General features: G+C 38.6%; 1 protein-coding gene and 1 long non-coding RNA gene across 16 annotated transcripts in view; one reads left to right on the top strand and one right to left on the bottom strand.

Moving 5' to 3' along the window:
• Positions 1–2,191, top strand: part of LOC125315594 — a 35,297-nt gene extending 33,106 nt beyond the window's left edge. The window contains exon 4 of the long non-coding RNA XR_007198801.1: positions 2,061–2,191. This is a non-coding gene — a long non-coding RNA (uncharacterized LOC125315594). The remainder of the gene's footprint in view (positions 1–2,060) is intronic.
• Positions 1–15,651, bottom strand: part of LOC115733080 (putative disease resistance RPP13-like protein 1) — a 491,263-nt gene that overhangs the window by 463,756 nt on the left and 11,856 nt on the right. Inside the window, exon 1 of one of the 15 annotated variants that reach the window (XR_007198784.1) lies at positions 2,472–2,591. The exons of 10 other annotated variants lie outside the window; for them this stretch is intronic. The gene's annotated coding sequence lies outside the window, so the exon portion shown is untranslated. Of the gene's footprint in view, positions 1–2,051; positions 2,188–2,471; positions 2,592–15,651 lie in introns of those variants that run through there. 4 more of the 15 variants (XR_007198774.1, XR_007198785.1, XR_007198783.1 and 1 more) reach the window with 4 other exon arrangements.

The following is a 15,651-nucleotide window of genomic DNA, read 5'->3' as shown; positions in this document are numbered from 1 at the left end:
GGAGTAGCTTGGTCTGCTCATAAATTGGTGCGGGGTAAACTGAAAGTCTTCGAATTTGATGGGGGAAAAGGAGGTAAACTAAAAACATGGCTACCTATGGAGATCGGCTTAAGTACATCCCAAGTGCCATAAGTTATGTACGGCGCTCACTTTAGTGCCAAAACTTTCAAATCGATCACTTTAGTGCTAAGTTTTTGTAACTTCGATCACTTCAGTGCCAAAACTTTCAAAACGATCACTTAAGTGCCAACTTTTTTTAAAAACGATCATTTAAGTGCCAATGTTTTTAAAAAATGATCACTTTAGTGTCAAATTCACCGAGCCACGTCATTTCAAATATTAATAAAAAAAGCACGTGTCGAATTTTCGGCAAGCCACATCAGCTCCGGCACTAAAGTGATCGTTTCTAAAAGAAATTGGCACTTAAGTGATCGAAGTTACAAAAACTTAGCATTAAAGTGATCGATTTGGAAGTTTTGACACTAAAGTGAGCGCCGTACACAACTTATGGCACTTGTGGTGTATTTAAGCCTATGGAGATCATGACCGAATAAGAATTGTCGTGACCAAATGAAGGTGTCGTTCATGTGAATGGATGCGAGTAACTAGGTCCTCTTGCAGCTGCACGTTGTTTTTGCGCTGTTACTTTTTATGTGTCCGATGCAAAATATTTCCGCCGTCCTTGTGACAGACACATCGTACCAGACAACATTCTAATCTATGAAGACACTATTTCCAAAGTATTCTGGGTAAAATTGATGCATATTATGAAAGCTTTTGAGCTACAGTTACACGATATAAACTTGGAGGAGCAAATCAATTGAAGAGACTAATTTCTAAAGGGCAACCTATATTTCTTCATCGTGTCTTTACTTCCAGATAAGCTTTTCAAATCATACAGAACGCTGAGAAGGTTGGATTTTTTTTTTTTCCCCATCTGGTTAACGGTTGAGAATTTCTTGCTACAAGTAATAACCAACTCCAAAAGAGTGATCAAACAAACAAAATATGAACAAACAAGACAAGAACTGGGATACCTCTTATAATTATGTTAATTCACAACTATGGGAGACCCAATCACCGGTGATTTGTGACTTATTGGTGCGGACTGATATTCTACAAAGCTGGGGTCACGAGATCAGAATCATTTGTGATGAAGTGTGTATATCTCGTTATACGTGATTGGTTCTGGACTTGTGGCATCTTGATGGGGTTAAATGTGACTAGCTTGCCTACTTACAAAGGAGTCGTGTGTTGCTGAGTGACGATCTCCTCGTAATACAAGTATGTCACAGCAGAGCAGACGCAGAATCCTCAAAATAACATCAAAAGAGTAGCTATAGTCATTAACCTTTCCTCCCTCCCCCTTCCTGCACACGAAAAACAACATGTAGGATCGCTTTCAAATGCTGTCAAGAGATGGACTAGGCAAAACCTCTGTTTCGACTCTGTTCTTCCATCTGTACAGTAGTTGTTATTGGAAGAAAGAAAGCTTTGCATTCTGAATATTGACCTGAACATGTTGTTAAAGCATAACATCGAATGGATTCAGGTATTTATGCAGAATGTTGTACTTAAGAGTTGAAAGTGCAAATCTTTTGTTTACCGTGAAAATATGTACCATATAATTCTCCTAAACAGTGCCAAACAACGAAAATGGGGAATTGTTTCTGTACAGTTGACTTCTTGTAAAATAGACCCTTAGTTGCCTCTAAAGCTGTCGGCAAATGGTGCTGCATACTCGATGTCAAAAACTTAAGATATCCTTCCACGAACTTTAATCAAGTTCAAATGACAAACGAGGCTGATGTAACTGTGAGTGCTTCCGCATATTACTGATTGGTTCTACTACTGTATTTTCAATGTAAAGTCCAGATTCCTGATAAGTTCAATTGGTGCAAGAGCAATAACAAGGTAACTGAAAAAGAAATCGAAGTCATGAAATGGAGAAAAATGAGTAACACTGACTGATTGGGTCTACTACTGTATTTGTTGATGATGGTCCTTCGCAGCACACGGTGACCCACGATTCAGAGTACAAATAAACTAACCTTCAATAGAGCTTCATGATGTCATACGAAAATTGCTTCAATAAAAAATGTACATAGGCAACAGTAGCAGAGAGGGAGGAGATGTATCAGACAAAATATACTTTAGTTGAAGCACAAGATTTCTTGGCGGTGTAAATGCAAAGGAATCCAGGTGAGATCAAAGCTTCCGTTCCTGAAGTCCCTGTAGAAAGAATGCCACATATGGAGCTATTTTCAGATAAATTGATATAACGTATGACGAAATCATATTCCGTTGTGGAGTAAACGCAAATAACTGATACTTAAAAGAATCGAATAGATTTGCCCAAGTGGTCACAGCAAATGCAGAGGCAGGCAGCATATCGTTACAATCTCAACCAAACAGGCATGAGTATAGTGGCAAAATTTCTAGCAAGCTGTAAGCAATAGTTCTTAAACCACCAGAGCTCAAGACCCAAACGGAAGGTGATTTATGGAATATCAATGCTGTCATGAATAGGAGTTGTATTGAAAGCTTGGAGCCATGAGCTGCCCCAGAATTTTATCCTAGATCGACTGCTTTCTGGGACGACCAAGTTGACAAGGCAAAGTCCCAACCAGCAAACGAAAGCTTCGGACAACAAGATGCTGAAGACCGGAGAATGAGACTTCTTCCAATTTGCCCATGCCAACATCTCTTCAAACTTTAAAGTTGTTAAGGATGAAAAAGGCCGTTTAACTCTGTAAAAGCCCCATCATTCTTACTGTATGCGACCTTCCAGAGATAATTCCTTAAATGAAGGGAGTTGTCCAAGCGGGGCAGTGATATAAGATCAGGACAGCCCCACAATCACAAAGACGCTATATTAGAATAGGATGGACCGTTCAACCACGATGGAAATTTCGCACCACCATAGCACGAGATAGTGAGATTTTCAAGATTAGTATGAGGTCCCAGACAGCCAAGCACCTGTGCTTCTTGCCCATGATTCTAGAGATTTCCAAAATGGTCACCCCAATGCAAGATTAAGTTGCTAATGTCTCGATTTCCAATCAAATTAGCGACAACTTCATCTCTAATTTTTTCCACCGTTTACAGTTTTGATATGAATAATTCACCTTAAAGAAGCGGCAAGTTCTTTAACTCATTTAACTGTGCCCTTTCTCTAGTCCTACCACAAATTTTGACAAGATAATAAGATTGTTCAAGCTATTGATACCCAGTGGTATCTCGTTTAGACTCCTTGTATCTCTAATGTCAAGAAATTATAAGCTGACCAATTTTGTGATATCAGAAGGCAACTTTGAAAGCTTTCGAAAGCCTCTTAAGATCAAAACTTGTATCCGCACGAGCCGAAAATTGACTTAGGCAGCTCTCCAATATCAGTGTAAGAGAAATTGAGGTATCGAAGATGTTTTAAATCACCAACACAATTCGGTATTACTATGTGTTGACACCTAAATTTTGAATATTTTTTTTAGTCATTTATGGATAAAAAACTAGAACTAATTTTAGTTCTAATAAAAAATTCATCATCTTTAGCATATTTAATTTTTACTCATGCATTGCATCTTGCATTGGACCATCGGCGGCCCAAATTTGAACTTAAATTTGACGGGCAGGAGTAACAGGGCATTTTTGGCCAAGGCATTTGAAATGGGTGTTCCGAGTTTGAGGAAGTGTTTGATTTTTTTTTAAATTCAGCCCAATCAGACTTTTAATTAATCGAGCTCAAGATTGCACAAAAGCCCATACACACGTAAAATTCGGCAAGCCCACGTATATATTCCTTGAAGCTGAATTTTTTTTTTAGGAAAGAAATTGTGCGATTCGGCTAGCACATTTGCATATCTCTTCGGCCGATAATTGCACTCCAAGAGGGGATATTTTCCAAATATTCAGATTTTTTTTAAGAAACACAAGGATATGCGAATATTGCATTCTTGCCCATCAAGTTAGGCCAATTCTCTCTATAAATACAAGGTCCTAGTAAGAGGGGAGGGGGATTACATTGAGAATTTTCAGAGATAATTAGCTCATAATACACGTGAGAACAGAAGGTGAAAGAAGGAGAGCGTTTTCAAGATTGGTGGTGCGACTCCTTTGAATCGTTCACGTTCGACGCAGTCGGTGGTCCATTCTCGAGGGCTGCTGAATCAAGACCACCCGTTCAGTCCCGTTGTCATCCTTGTCCAATACTCCACGATCCCGACGGCTCCCTGTTTGCCTCAGGATTCTAGCTGCTGTCCAAGGGAATTTTATTTGCTGTTGGGGGGCAATTATTGTTTTGTTTTGCCACGTTGGAGCTGCTGTTCGTGTTTATTTTCCAGGCAAGTTAGTGCTGAATTCGAATTATTTTGGTGAGATTTATTGGTGCATGTACAACTCTTCTAGGCGTGCTCAATTCCTTAGCCGACCGGCGTGGGGAAACTCTATGGTACCCAAGTTTGCTTCACTTCAAATTAGCTGCAACACCCCAAAAAAAAAAGGGCAACAAACAGCCCACGAACAGAGCTGGTTTTGCTTCTACTGTTGATCGTTAGTCACGTCAGATTTGGTTCCAAACCGGTGCACAACTCTTTGCTGAACCAGTCCAAAATCGTGGAGCTCCTAGCTTGGTCGTCAAGACTTGCGAAGATCAAATTAGCGAAGCAATCTTTGGGCAATCAAAAGTAATTTTTCTTATCTTGAACTTTGGTATATTCAATTTCCTATTTTGTGATATATTGCATATCTTGATCGCATTGCATCAAAGTGGATATCTTTTCAAAATGCAGGTAGATTAGGAAAATTTTCTTTCCTAATCCGCAACTTGTCACACGATTGAGAACGTCCATCTTTAGGATTATTGATGGAATACTTGATTAGGCAAGGATTTGGGTCTAATCGTTAATCGTGGGATTACGAATTAAAGATTGACTCAAATATTTCGCAAAATATTTCGAAACTTGATTGATATATCCACTTTCTCGATTGACATTGATTGGCATATTCACTTTCCTAATTTGATTTGAATTGTTTGATTTTTTTAGAATATATCCGTCGTGTGATCTAATCTCGAAAATTCTAAAAGATTTGCATTCATTCACTTTCCATATTTGAAAATTACATAGCATCATGTAGATCATTGCATATCTATTTTTTTTTTTAGGTTAGATTGCATCTTAGGATATAAATTGCATGTTTAAATAGAATCTTATGTTTAAAATAATATATCTTCAATATATTAGGGTTTAGGTCAATGTAAACTCTAAAATATACAAGATAAAAATTGTTTTGGCATAGTTCTATTTTAGGAAATTAATTCATCCGAAAATATAAAAAAATCATTTATCCTTGCCACGTCGTCCGTGCCATGTCATCCTTGCTACGTCATCTTTGCCATGTCATCCATGCCACGTCATTCATCTTTGCTATGTCACCTCATACCATGTCATATAGATTGCATGTTTGTTTGCATTCCATGTAGAATTGTACGCTTAGGTCAATTTAATTGATTCCAACATCACGTAATCAATTTAATTAAACTATAAGCATATCTTGTTACATTAGTTTAAAATTGCATATTTAAAATTTTAATTAATTCATACGTCACGGAGTTAATTTTCATTTGCATGTCATCTTTTGCACGTCATTTAACTTAGTCTTGCATTTGCATCACGACATTGCATCATATATAGTATAGTCTTTCATGCATTCATATAAAAATCGAAAATAAAAAAATAATTTTGTGTGGCGCATGCTCCCTTGATTATATTGACTTTCTGGATGTTCATTAATTGATTGTGCACCCGCATGATAACCTTTGTTAGTGACTTAGGTTTAAATCAATTAATGTTGCCTTCTTAAATGATTTTTCATGAAATAAAATGGTACCGAAAGGGCGTTAGAGTAATCTGGCGTAATCAAGTCCCCGAACTCTTAATCTCCGGTTCGTAGAAATAAAATAGTTCTCCCACTATTTTATTTAGGTTTCTAATCGACCTACTATAAATGATTAGTGGCGGCTCCAAAATTAAAATACATTGCATGTTAATCAATTGAACCTTAAGTTGCGATTTGGTATGGACTTGGGAGAGTTCGAGTTAGGTTAGTTAAATAATTAACCCGATAATCCAGTAGCCTGAAAATTTTCTAAATTTTTAGGTCGCGACAGCTTGGTGACTCCGCTGGGGATTTGAACAACTTGATTTTCTCGAAATTTTTTTTTGATTAATCAATCACTTTAATTTTCGAAAAAATTAAAAGGCACCTTAGTGGATTTAGGCCGATAATTTCATGGAAAATCGCATTTTTGTTTGGCAATTGGACTCCAGGTAAGTCTTTAACCATAGTGTTAAATGATTTTGCAGATTGGGAGTTATAAGGGGAGGAGTGTTTTGCTAACCCTTTGTTTTGCAGATTGGTGTTTGGGATTGTTTGTTTAATTATGCACATTTTGAAGCGGTGATTGCTTCTTAATTATTGTGCACGATTAATTGCTTTAGCACTACACCACACAGAACCCGTAGTCGGACCTGGGCCACTAGTTTTAGGACGGTATCGAGATTGGATCCTAACGTTCTCCGTGAGATCACGGCTGAAAGTTAGTCCGAATTCGATCCCGACTGTCTCTTCAAAAATGAGTTTCAAAAGTTAGAACCCACGCTCGGTAAGATTACCAAAGTGGGGTTATAATTTTTAACTCGAGAAGCCGAAGTTGAAATGATCCGGCTAATCCTAGTTATATCGTGGGATCCCGATTAATCTTGATTATGTGCGCGAGATTGTCGCCTTGCCGTAAGTCTTTCACTTCATTTTGCCAGCCTTTAGGATAGTTAGAATAAGTTTAACTCACGACTCGTATGCATGTCTTTGTGATTGGCATTTTCTCCCTAAAGGTGATCATTTCTTGAACCTATCTTTTTTTTTTCTTCCTTATCTTATTTTGGGTCAATCCATGATCTAGGTTGATTTATTCAATATTTTTATGGATCATTGGAGTATTCTTGATACTGTTTATATTATTGGTCTTCCTTAAAAAATTCTGTCATTCGAATTGGCCCACAAAGTCTTCATGAAAAACATTTCCAAAATTCTAATCTATCACCTAAAAATTTTCGAATCGGTGCATTTTTTATGAGGACAAATCAATCTCGATTTCAGCAATTTTGGACGAAACTGATAGTTTTCCGAAATGGAGCATTGGTGTCTTGTTTACACTTTCACCTTGCTCACCCGTTGCACTCAAATGGAAAGAGTCTAGGCACATGTCATGGATTGACCTACTATTCTCATCAAGTGTACTTATTCATGTGTTTACTATTTTTAGGGATTTAGGTTGTTACGGATCCTCCACGAGAACCCTACGGCACACGGTCTAGGACAAGGAAGATGGCCGACAAAGCTGAAATTGCGGCGCTTGTTGAAGAAAAGGTGAAGGAACAAATGAAAGGACTAACCGAACAAATGTCCTTGCTGATGGACATGTTCAAAGCCCAACAGCAGCAACAATCTAGTTCAAGTTCCCAATTGGAGATGGTTCCGCCGATGCGTCAAGGCCTTCGTTCTGATAAAGCTGTAGAAGTGGACGCCAACGAGACGTTACCCTTCGAGAATTTTATCATTACTGGAACTAATGCCATTGCACCTAATGTGACCACACCCCCTATGATCAATACTTCCCAGATTCCTATGGCTGAACCATCAAATGATGAAAGTGCAAAGCTATTGGCCAAGCTTGATCGAGGGCTTCGCGAGGTAGAGGGCTCGCACCACCCGCCTCCCATTGATGTCTCCATTTATGCTAAGGTGCAAGTGCCGGAAAAGTTCAAAATGCCAGATTTTGAGAAGTATGAGGGTACCTCCAACCCAATCCAGCATATTCGGATGTACCAGTCATTGATGTATAAGTACATATCCAATGGCCTCTTCATGGTCCAAACTTTTCAAGCCAATCTTAAGGATGCAGCAATGAGATGGTACATTGACTTTAAAATTAACCAGATGGAGAACTGGGAAGAGGCGGCCAATGCTTTTGTTAAGCATTTCAGATTCAACCTGGATATTACTGTTTCCGGGGAAGACCTTGAGCAAGTCGAGATGAAAAAGGGAGAGAATCTCAAGCGGTATGCCACTAGATGGAGGAATATCGCATCTCAACTAAGGCCCGAGCCTCCCGAGCGTGAGCTAATGAGGCTATTTGTGTCTACTCTTCCCCAAGCTATGAGATCACGATTGGTAGGAACCGCAGCCCAATCTTTCAGTCAACTCGTTATAATGGGTGAAGATATTGAGATTGCTATGAAGAAGGGATGGCTCGGTGATACTAGTTCAGCAAGCAAGTGTCCTCCGGGAAAGAAAGAACCGACAGCTGAGGTGAACATGGTCTATGCCCAAAAAGCTGCGGCTCGAAATCCTGGAAAACAGTTTGCCGCTCAACAGCAAGCTAGCTCTGGTCAACAAAATCAGCGGACTTATCAACGTAAGCCTCGGCAATATACTCCTCTTCCTGGAACAGTGTCACGGGTTTTTGCTGTATTACAAAAGAAGGGGTTGTTGACTTGAGAACCACAACGACCCAATCATGCATCCTTTCGCAACTATGACCCATCTAAGAAGTGTGACTATCATAGGGGAGAACCCGGTCATTCAACCGATGAGTGCGGGGTGCTCAAAAATCGAATCCAAGATCTGTTAGACACGGGGGCATTTGCACTCCAGTCGACCGGACAGCCAAACGTTCGTAGTAATCCGCTACCCGATCACGGGGGTAATTAATCTTGTTTTTGGGGAAGCAGGCAAAGACCTGAATCAGTAACTTATTTATTTTTATGCAATCCCCTGCGTGGGATATTTCTTGCTTTTTAGGTGTTTAGGTTGCATTTTCATTTCCTAGGTTGATTGTCAGAGTTAAATTCCTCACCGTCGAGGAGTTTTTTGCATTTTGAATTCAATAAGGTGTAATTTGTTGAGTTATCAATAAAATTACAGATGTTTTTCATTATATTTTGAATCTTGTCGAAGTATCTCAAACTAACCCGATGACGATAACTAACGATAAAAAATATGTCATCTATGGTAAGCACTGAGGGTTGGGCTTCTCCAAGATATCTCGTCCCGAGGTTTTCTAAAATCAAAATGTTTTGTAAAATTTTCAAAATAATGTTGTGTGCTTAACCCTGTTTATCTATTTGACTCATTTATTAGATGTTTCAGGAATTTCCAAGGGGCAGGCAGCAAACCGTGTATCGGGCCATTAGACAAATGAAGCTTAATCATAGGACCATGTCCCGACATGCATCCTAATCTTTAGAGGAACGTATCTCTCACCAAGTTTGATCATTCCTAAAAAAATAATGTCTCATTTTCCTCCTCGCAAGATCAACGGAAGAAGCGGTTATCATGAACTCCCAACTTGAGGCACATTCAGGGCACTTCCAATCCCCCTTCATGGCAATCCCACGATTATTGGACATGATCCATTCTAATAGAAAATGGGGCAAATTGACAGCAAACTCCGACTTGGGAAGGGAAGTACCTCTTTCTCTATCTTATGTTATTCTCAATGTGACACTCTTTCCTCTTTGCGGGAACACATGATAAACATATTGTCATCTCCGAACAGCTAGAGCATCTCAAGTCCTTGATTGATCGATCTCATGGGCATTTCTATCTCCCCATTCCTTGAGATTTCTTCCACATTTGAATTTTCTTGATTTGCACTCCTTTTTTATTGTGAATAATTAAATCAAATTGAATTTCATGAATTTCATTTCATCAAATTTTGATATGTATTGCAAATCTTCATTGGGAGATAATTTAAATCAAGCAATCTTTGTGGTCCAAATGATCATACTGAATGAGAAAATCTCGGGAAGACGAAAGGCAAGCCATTTCCATACACGTCCCGCATTTCTAATCCCCAGTGAGCTGAGTGAGAATTTCCATGCTCACAAGGTAAAGGGTTATCTCGCGAGAAGTATGACAACCAAGATGATATGAGGCATTTATTTTCTCTATCCAAACACTACAAGTTGCCCTTTGCTAAACCCCTTTTGAACAGCAGTTCCATTTCTTACCCCTGTCAGGAACAACCCCACACCGGGGCAATTCTCGAATCAAAGAATGGTTAAAATTTTCTTGCTTTCACTTGCATCAATCTTCAAGTGTATTTATTGCATACGAGTTCCGTATTAGCTCAAGTGCCCTAGAAATGACGAAGAGCATTTCTTTTCTATACCATATACATTTATCCCTTGCTTAAACCAACTCGAGCGGCGGATTCATTTCTCATAACCCAGTCGATGATCACTATTGTGATAAAAAGGAAAATGAGAATCTTAAAGTATCTAGCGGGTGAGGAGCAAGGTGCCTTGGAGCAAGATGAAGTTTGAAAGTTCCGTCACGAAATGTGTAGAAGATTCAAATGAGATCCTCTTTTCCTCCCGAGAAGAAACTCTCGAAAAAAAAAGGAAAAAAAGAAAACAGGAGTAGGGAGTAAGAAAAGCAAAAGCTCACCATGCAAAAAATTTGGGGCATCCAAAAATTCTATGCACCCAAAAGGAAGGAAAAACAAGTGTAGCCCAAAAGAAAAGGGCCCACTCCTGTAAGAAAAAAAAAAGGAATCTTTGGATGGAAGGAGGTCTTAACTAGACCGGCTCACAATATGTTCCTCATGGATAGTCATTTTTGAAGCAGATCAAGAGAAATTGCTCGCTCGAAGCGACATCCACGCTTAAAAGCGACAAGGATGGATGATCACCGATCTCATCTTCATACACCTCTTTTGTTATAAATAGGCCTTTCATTTCTAAGCCTACCCCGAACCTACGTTACAACCCTTACCGAAGTCTCTTCAGATTAGGGCACTTGGGCTAATGTAGGATTTCAAATACTTATAAATGTCACTCGAAGAACTGCAAGCAAGATCATTTTATCTCATTTTACAGGGTTCCCGACTTGTAAACCCGATGCGGCTGATGAAGATCTCATTTCACTTCTAAGCCTTATGACTCTTGTGAGTCCCCTTTGATCAACCTTTGACCGAGCCCGAATTACAGTCCTTGCAAAAGACCGCATGGATTGGTCCGATCATACTAATTACAAGAATACCTAGACCCTTGTCGAGTGTGATGATGACAGCTTTGAGTGTTTCTCATGCCCACGTTAATGGTCGGGGTTTCAAAAGCCTTTTCATGAGAGTGAGTGAAAAGTCCTTTCTGATTGAAGGTTCCTCATTCAACTTAATCAAATTTGTCAAAAGGATCGAATAGATTTCCTCACTAATAAACTCTCCAATGGAAGCTTGGTAACGCGAACAAGTTTTGACTTAGGTTGTTGCATTTTTGTTATGAACGCAATTATTTGCAGCTTTATTTAAGTGAATGAATAGGTATGATGCAGTCGGCCTAGCCATTCCTTAACCATTGTTCAGAAAATCCAGGTAAGTTTTCTCAAACCTTTTCCAAATTGACCTTGGTTGTCATTTTAATCCCTATGTATGTTCGTGCTGATAAGGTCCGTACGACATACCTATGTTATGTTTATGCTGATAAGGTACGCGTGACATATTCATTTTGTGTGCATACTAATAAGGTTTGTATCACGCTCTTTTTGTGAATCGTATCGGCAAGTTTCAGGCGTCACATCATCTCTTGCATTCATACGAAGAGACCTACTAAAACGGAGAAGGTCGCAAGAGACATTTTACCGACTCACGGTGACCCATTAAAACGGAGGTGGTCCCGAGAGACATTTTATCACTCGTAGTGGCTCGTTAAAACGGAGGAGTCACGAGAGACAATTTTACCGACTCATGATGACCCGCTAAAACGGAGGTGGTCTCAAGAGACATTTTCAGCTGATACGTGACCCGCTAAAACGGAGGAGGTCGCGAGAAGCATTTTACCAACTCATGGTGGCTCACTAAAATGATGGCAGCCCCAAGAGAAAAGATGGTGCAGCTTGAACCATAACTCAAGCACATTTCTTCATTACGGATCTCGCGTCGCCTCGCATCGGGGAGAAGTTTCTGATAACAGATGGGCCCAAGACCTTAAGATCCTCGCATTATAAGCTTGGAAATTAAGGGAATTGTCAGCTTATGAGGTATATAGTAAAACAGGTATTCTCGTATGTGATCCATGTGCGAGCTTCTCTAATATGGAAAAAAGAGAAGCTCTAGCGCATGTTATTTATAGTCTTGCACATCATGCATCATTTCCTTTGCATTAAAAAATGGGATTAAAACTCCCGCAAAAAAAAAAATAATAAAATAAAAAAAATATCATTCATTCACATACATTTGCAAAATTTAGGTTTCAATTTTAGTCTTTGAGCAAAACCTTTGCGAGCCTCCACTCAAAGAGGGGCAACTGTTGACACCTAAATTTTGAATATTTTTTTTAGTCATTTATGGATAAAAAACTAGAACTAATTTTAGTTCTAATAAAAAATTCATCATCTTTAGCATATTTAATTTTTACTCATGCATTGCATCTTGCATTGGACCATCGGCGGCCCAAATTTGAACTTAAATTTGACGGGCGGGAGTAATAGGGCATTTTTGGCCAAGGCATTTGAAATGGGTGTTCCGAGTTTGAGGAAGTGTTTGATTTTTTTTTAAATTCAGCCCAATCAGACTTTTAATTAATCGAGCTCAAGATTGCACAAAAGCCCATACACACGTAAAATTCGGCAAGCCCACGTATGTATTCCTTGAAGCTGAATTTTTTTTTAGGAAAGAAATTGTGCGATTCGGCTAGCACATTTGCATATCTCTTCGGCCGATAATTGCACTCCAAGAGGGGATATTTTCCAAATATTCAGATTTTTTTTAAGAAACACAAGGATATGCGAATATTGCATTCTTGCCCATCAAGTTAGGCCAATTCTCTCTATAAATACAAGGTCCTAGTAAGAGGGGAGGGGGATTACATTGAGAATTTTCAGAGATAATTAGCTCATAATACACGTGAGAACAGAAGGTGAAAGAAGGAGAGCGTTTTCAAGATTGGTGGTGCGACTCCTTTGAATCGTTCACGTTCGACGCAGTCGGTGGTCCATTCTCGAGGGCTGCTGAATCAAGACCACCCGTTCAGTCCCGTTGTCATCCTTGTCCAATACTCCATGATCCCGACAGCTCCCTGTTTGCCTCAGGATTCTAGCTGCTGTCCAAGGGAATTTTATTTGCTGTTGGGGGGCAATTATTGTTTTGTTTTGCCACGTTGGAGCTGCTGTTCGTGTTTATTTTCCAGGCAAGTTAGTGCTGAATTCGAATTATTTTGGTGAGATTTATTGGTGCATGTACAACTCTTCTAGGCGTGCTCAATTCCTTAGCCGACCGGTGTGGGGAAACTCTATGGTACCCAAGTTTGCTTCACTTCAAATTAGCTGCAACACCCCCAAAAAAAAAGGGCAACAAACAGCCCACGAGCAGAGCTGGTTTTGCTTCTACTGTTGATCGTTAGTCACGTCAGATTTGGTTCCAAACCGGTGCACAACTCTTTGCTGAACCAGTCCAAAATCGTGGAGCTCCTAGCTTGGTCGTCAAGACTTGCGAAGATCAAATTAGCGAAGCAATCTTTGGGCAATCAAAAGTAATTTTTCTTATCTTGAACTTTGGTATATTCAATTTCCTATTTTGTGATATATTGCATATCTTGATCGCATTGCATCAAAGTGGATATCTTTTCAAAATGCAGGTAGATTAGGAAAATTTTCTTTCCTAATCCGCAACTTGTCATACGATTGAGAACGTCTATCTTTAGGATTATTGATGGAATACTCGATTAGGCAAGGATTTGAGTCTAATAGTTAATCGTGGGATTACGAATTAAAGATTGACTCAAATATTTCGCAAAATATTTCGAAACTTGATTGATATATCCACTTTCTCGATTGACATTGATTGGCATATTCACTTTCCTAATTTGATTTGAATTGTTTGATTTTTTTAGAATATATCCGTCGTGTGATCTAATCTCGAAAATTCTAAAAGATTTGCATTCATTCACTTTCCATATTTGAAAATTACATAGCATCATGTAGATCATTGCATATCTATTTTTTTTTTTTAAGGTTACATTGCATCTTAGGATATAAATTGCATGTTTAAATAGAATCTTATGTTTAAAATAATATATCTTCAATATATTAGGGTTTAGGTCAATGTAAACTCTAAAATATACAAGATAAAAATTGTTTTGGCATAGTTCTATTTTAGGAAATTAATTCATCCGAAAATATAAAAAAATCATTTATCCTTGCCACGTCGTCCGTGCCATGTCATCCTTGCTACGTCATCTTTGCCATGTCATCCATGCCACGTCATTCATCTTTGCTATGTCACCTCATACCATGTCATATAGATTGCATGTTCGTTTGCATTCCATGTAGAATTGTACGCTTAGGTCAATTTAATTGATTCCAACATCACGTAATCAATTTAGTTAAACTATAAGCATATCTTGTTACATTAGTTTAAAATTGCATATTTAAAATTTTAATTAATTCATACGTCACGGAGTTAATTTTCATTTGCATGTCATCTTTTGCACGTCATTTAACGTAGTCTTGCATTTGCATCACGACATTGCATCATATATAGTATAGTCTTTCATGCATTCATATAAAAATCGAAAATAAAAAAATAATTTTGTGTGGCGCATGCTCCCTTGATTATATTGACTTTCTGGATGTTCATTAATTGATTGTGCACCCACATGATAACCTTTGTTAGTGACTTAGGTTAAAATCAATTAATGTTGCCTTCTTAAATGATTTTTCATGAAATAAAATGGTACCGAAAGGGCGTTAGAGTAATCCGGCGTAGTCAAGTCCCCGAACTCTTAATCTCCGGTTCGTAGAAATAAAATAGTTCTCCCACTATTTTATTTAGGTTTCTAATGGACCTACCATAAATGATTAGTGGCGGCTCCAAAATTAAAATACATTGCATGTTAATCAATTGAACCTTAAGTTGCGATTTGGTATGGACTTGGGAGAGTTCGAGTTAGGTTAGTTAAATAATTAACCTGATAATTCAATAGCCTGAAAATTTTCTAAATTTTTAGGTCGCGACACTATGATGTCACAATGACATACTGAGAGCACCCTTAAGTACTTCAATTCTGTTGGCAAGTCATGTGGCACCTTGTAGGAAATTAGAAATTGTCTCAGGCCCCCTCCAGATCCAACATGCAATAGAATTAAACTTCTTAATACCTTCATTACCTAATATGCTCACAAGCATTTTGATGTAACACACGACAACAAGATGAATGATGCATAACGAGCTTTTCTAAGAGATGATGCATCAGGTTCATTACCTACCAACTGAGACTCCTCTAAAAGCTAAAGCAAGTGTCACCCACAATTGACTTTGCTAGATCATTCAAAAGATCATTCATTGAAAACATCTACTTCGATGTGTCAACATTTGGTTGTGGAAAAAATGATCTAGATATTAACTCACCAAAGTAATCCCATCCCAATCTCAAGATATTATCGTTTGTGTTTCGTCCATCCAAAAAGCCCTCCGCTATCCATAAGAGCACCAGCTCGTCCCTCTCAATTTCGTAATCTTTGGGAAATATCGCACAAGAGGCAAAACATCTCTTCAAGTAAGAAGGAAGACGGACATAACTCAATTTCAAAATT

Source organism: Rhodamnia argentea, chromosome 6 (genome assembly GCF_020921035.1).
Source record: "Rhodamnia argentea isolate NSW1041297 chromosome 6, ASM2092103v1, whole genome shotgun sequence".
Classification (NCBI taxonomy): domain Eukaryota; kingdom Viridiplantae; phylum Streptophyta; class Magnoliopsida; order Myrtales; family Myrtaceae; genus Rhodamnia; species Rhodamnia argentea.
Note: the sequence above shows the minus strand (reverse complement) of the source record. Positions and strands in the feature narration are given on the sequence as shown.